This window comes from Panicum hallii, unplaced genomic scaffold, assembly GCF_002211085.1.
Source record: "Panicum hallii strain FIL2 unplaced genomic scaffold, PHallii_v3.1 scaffold_19, whole genome shotgun sequence".
NCBI lineage: Eukaryota > Viridiplantae > Streptophyta > Magnoliopsida > Poales > Poaceae > Panicum > Panicum hallii.
Genome location: NW_020356162.1, coordinates 226,708 through 232,219, shown reverse-complemented (window position 1 = coordinate 232,219; position 5,512 = coordinate 226,708).

The window sequence follows — 5,512 nt, the reverse complement described above, 5'->3', positions numbered from 1 at the left end:
AAACTTGTTTCCGAGATTTTCCTAAGCTCTGCGTTGAAGATATTTTTCATAATTCAAGATAAATTGTTAAGTGAAAGTACTTGAGGGAAGAAAGGGCTTGCCTTGATGCACCTTCTTATGTTCTTTAAGTTGTTCCTGGAGCTCGGAGTTGGCCTTCTCGAGATTGCGGAGATCGTTCTTGAGGAGCCACGTCTCTTGCGTCCGCTCTAGCTTCAGCTTGTCGAGCTCTCTCTGAAGATAAATGTTCTTCGTCAACTCTTCTAATATGCGTTTTTCCTTTGCAACGAGCTCCTGGTGGCCACTCACGACTGCCTTCAGTTTTTTGGTTTTCTGTTGCGAGAGCTTGATCATATCCTACATAAGGGGGAAGATTAAGACAAGCCACTCGACAACGTATACTGGCAGAAGAGTAATCATGCCTTACCAGGGTAAAATTGTACATCTCTTTGGAGATCTTCTTGAAGTACCGTATGTTGTTGTCCGTCAGGATCAGATCATCCACTAGATCTGTGGTGATAATGTTCTGGTATCCGCTCCCGGACACCAGCAGCTCGTCAGTGCTCCTTGTGGTCCCTGCAGCATCTTCAGTTGATGGTTGTTGGGTACCTGCAAGTCAAGATGCATTCAGTACATAATGTCTGTGGTCTAAGCAGCTAGCCATGGGCGGTCAGACACTTACTTGTGCCATCTTCAGAAGCGGCATCAATGGCCTCGACTTGTTCTTCACCACTAGCTCCGGCTTCGAGTTGCTGGGGTTCGAGGGGTGTTGGATCGGGCAGTGTTGGGTCCTCCTTCGGGGCTGGTTCCTCGGGGGCTGGCTCCTCAGGAGCCGGCGGCTCAGGGGCTGGAGTGGCCGCGGTGGGCTTTGGCCTATACCTCATGTCAGTTACGAACATGATGCAGCAGAATCAGTTATGTTACTACACAAGTCGAAAAGAATAGGATCTACATTATGCAAAAAAAGATCTACTCTTATAGTGAAGATTTCTTCATGACAGTTTTCTTTACTCTTAGAGCCCGTGGTATTTCAACCACGGTACTCATTGCTGGCGGTGGGGTCACACCAGCTGGTTGCGCGGTGCCCGCCATGGCAATGGTTACTACTCCTGCAGAAGTAGTCGACGGGTCCGTCCCAGCAGTTTCTGCGGCTTCATCTGCTGGAACATCATTCCCAGCGAGTCCGGTCTCAGCCACCTCTTGGCGCTTGGGGTCGGGAGAAGAAGCAGGACTGCAAAAAGGACATTGTTAGCATGCAACAATTCCAATATTTGACAATTCAACAAGGTAGCAACTTCATACCTGGAGGATTCGACTACATGTGCTTTCCATTTGCGCACAACCCGACGACCTTGCGGGACCAAAGGTAGAGTTTCGGTCAACTCCACGGATGGTCCGGGGGAGTTGTTCCTTTCGCCTTCCCTTCAGTTTCCCTTTCCGCAAGGGGGCTCTCTCTTTCCGTTGTTTCATCGCTTGGTTGAGCTTTGGATGCTTGAGCCCTCTTTGCTTGAGCCCTCTTTGCTTCTGCCACGGCGCTGGGAAGAAGGTGGTCTAGTCGGGGGATGTCGGGTTGTGCTGGATAGCTCCGGTACAACTCTGTGTGTCCCTGTAGAAGATTTTCAGTTAGCAGTGGCAGAACAACAGAACTTGTTTAAAAAAGTAGTCGAATACTTACCGGTTTCGGAGGATTTTGCATAGAAAACAACTGCGGGATGAAGGGAACTGCGTCCACATCCAGCAGCACTCGCTTGACTCGGATGAGTGCGTCATCATCAGTCAACTCCTCTGCGCACATCCGAGAGGGATCTTCAATGCCTATGTACTCGAAGCCTAGTGTGTGGCGTTGTTGGATTGGCTGGATCCGGCGTTTGAAGAAAGAAAACATCACAGACGCTCCGGTCACTCCTATTTCTTTTTGAGCTGCTATGATGTCAAGCAACTCGTCGACTTGGTCCAGGTCTCCTCTGGAGAGTTTGGTGTTCCACTCTGGCCTAATGACAGGGGGTTTTCTGGATTTTTCAGGTAGCTGGGGGGCATGGTTCCCGATGTAGAACCAATGGTTTTTCCATCCAGGAATATTGGAGGGGAACTTGTAGAAAATGTACCTATCGCCGGCTTGTTGTCTAAGCTAGATACCGGCGCCCCCTACGATGGATAGATTTTTGGCAGTGGGTTGCGGCTTTACTCGGAAAAGGAAGCGGAAAAGATCCCAGTGGGGTTCAATTCCAAGGAAAGCTTCGCAAAAATGGATGAAGATGGCAATGTGGCAAATTGAATTCGGGTTGAGGTGATGGAGCTCAAGCCTGTAGAAATAAAGAAGGCCTCGGAAGAAATAGCAAGAGGGGAGGGCCAAACCCCATTCGGCAAAATTGTAAAATGTGACGATTTCTGTGGCAGAACCAACCTGAATTATACCGGATCAAGTACGTGAGTCCACCCCGAGGGCTCCAACGTGCTTCAAACGGTATAATCCCTTGGCCTGTCGGGTAACGTCCCGATAAACCACCGATACACAGGATCAAATAAGGTTACCTCACACGAAGGTGAGTCCAGAGATACAATCACCATCACATTTTACATCATAGAGAATTACATAACAAGGGTTGTCCCAAAGAAGTATGAAGTTTCAAATTTAGAGAAAAGATTACAAACTGTTAAAGCTAGGGTTATTAGCAGCGGAAAACATATGCGAAGATTTACAATACGTCGTCAAGATGGATGTCATGCTAAGCCCGGGCACGGCATCACTCGGTATCACCAATGTTGGTCGGGGACGGACCCCATTCCACGGACCAACCTTCTGGGAGAGCACAGGGCCAAGGCAAGAAGAGAGTGGGGTCTTCAAAGGCTTTACCTGAAAAAACATAAAACTAGCAAGGCTGAGTATACTAATACTCAGCAAGGCTTACCCGGGATTGGGTATACTTTAGCCCATAACTAGACTCATGAAGGCATTGTGAGGGCTCTGGGTTTATTTTCAGCTGAAAAGCAACAAAGAGCATGAACTACTTTCAAGTTTTAGCTTTCATCTTCTAGTTGAGTATTTATTCTAGATTAGCACCTACACTAAGTAAGCAAGGTAGTGATTATCATCCATCAAGATTATCCATCATTAGTTCCACTTCTTACTCAATGTGGTAAAAGGGATAAGTAGTCTCAATCCTCGTGAGAGGCGGACGATTCGAATCGAATTTAACCTTGCAAGGTAAACCTAACACACACGCTTGGAATACCAACAGGGCGTTCCAAAGCAACCGTTTGCCTTTCATTCCGGGTCGTGGATCAGGTCCACCACAAGCAACTGTAGGACCGTACGCACACCCAATGTGTGCAGGACATACGTCTGTAGCGCGACTACAAAACCCGTATTCCTGTCTGCCTTGCAGAACGTACTCCCACACGTCGGTGCGTGTGAACATAACATAAAATCGAGTGGTGGGAGGTATGTCCACTTGCCGGGCCGATTGGTTACTAGGCTTACCGCTTACCATATTTCGCGGCATGTGGCTAGTACTTTCAAAAACTTAGCCACCACTACCACACATTTCGACCTTAAAGTTTTTATCAAAACAGACAGGGTAAACTTTCAGGTCATGATACAACACATGACCCTGTCCGTCATCCTTATAGTGGTTGCAGAATAGTAAACATGCAACTCCTATATCGCGCGAGTGACAGGAAATCACCCGACTTCTACCGGTCCTATTAGCGGAGCATCTATCCGATAAGGACTCAGGAGCATTACATTGGATCCCTAGTATTCATGCATCTAGGGTTTTCATTACAACTCCTAGACGTAATGCATTAGTGTAGATAAATAGACGTAGATTGCAGTGTAAATAAAGTAGTGGGATATGTTCGGGGCTTGCCTTTACTGGTGGGACTGAAGTCAGAAATGTCAATATCTTCCGAACTTTGGTTCGGGGCTTCAGTTAATGCCTTGGTGACGTTTATTTGGTCTTCAGGGACATCCTCCGTAGACTCCGGGGAGATCTCGTAGGTACTGTTGCCGAAGTAATCGTATCTACATGCAATGCAACATTTCATTCAAAGTGTGTACATAAAACTACCTTACTTCACAATTCAATTGCAAACCAGCATTCATACAACATACTAGTCACATATCAATCAGAAAGATCGGAACTAAACTTAGATAGAGTTTTAAGAGGACAACCAATTAAGATCAGCTACTTGTTGAGGGTTACAACAGAGCTGATTGGAAACAGCGAGGGTTTAGTTGATTGATGAGTGCATCAGGTTCCTAGATGATCGATGAAAGCATCGATCACTTCAGCAGAGGGATGATTCCTAAAGCAGTTGTGTCTTAACTGAGATGTGCTTAAGTGTTATCTTAGATAACTAGGGGTGGTTGCATCGGTTCGATTACGTCAGCACAACAATTGAGTGACGTACCGCCGATGGGAGTGTGGTTGAGGATACATGACCGATAGATATAGATAGCTGATCTCTCAGTCGATAAATCGGCTGATAGAGGTGTGTGGATATGGAGGGGAAAACTAAGGATCGATCGGCTCTATGTGACCGATATGGAAAACGACTAGAATCGGCTTGGATCGGCCGATAGCAAGAATCTTAAGGTAACGGCAATCAAAACAAGGATAACGTCTTAACGGTAAGGATATGAGCACTTCGTGGGAAAGGATTAACTAGATATCGCATACCTCTACTTATGACATAACTTCTATAGCTTACGCTTTAGCTATAATACAAGCATACACTATAAAGCACAATAAAACATTCATTCCCTAACATTTGACCTAGACCACACATCAAAGATCTCAACTCAAGATCATAACATAAAACTTGTAGAGTTTGACTTAGGGTTTCAAACAAAATTGATTTTATATTTTTATGAACTTCCTACGAAAATCTATGAAATATAGAAGTTCATCAATTTGAAATACAGAAAGCTTTGGAAATTTTACAAAGAACACCCTAGAACTTTCTAAAACATAGCAATCAAGTCCCTGGTCCGGAAAAAATAGATAACAGGAAGTTAACGACGATATTCTGGCAAAGGAATCGCCGGCATTAAGGAGATTCAGAGAAACGGGGCAAACCTTGGGGTAGTTTTGGATGTGGAGGAAGAACGGGTAAAAAGTGGATTTCCATGGCGAACAGGATCGGCGAAGAGAAAAGCTCGACGATGACGAGATCCCGTGGTTGACGAAGAAGCTTGCCGGGAAGGGTTGTCGTGGGTGGAAGATGGTCGAAGGAGTAGTCCCCGTGGTGCCTTGTGGTCCAGCTCGGCGATCGATGAGGAATAGGAGTTGCTGGACGTCGTGGACTTATGGGATGAGACGATGGAGCTGAATGGGTTCGCTATACTGACTTCTTCGCGAACCCTAGGGGGTTTTCCTGCTCACGAGCTGAGTCGGCCACCGGTAGAACGCTTCCGCTCGCACTCGCGAACGCGCTGGTTCAACTTCTCTCAGACCTCCGGGTTCTATAACTCCGCCGTCCTCTCCATCCGCTGTGACGCCCTTAGAACCGG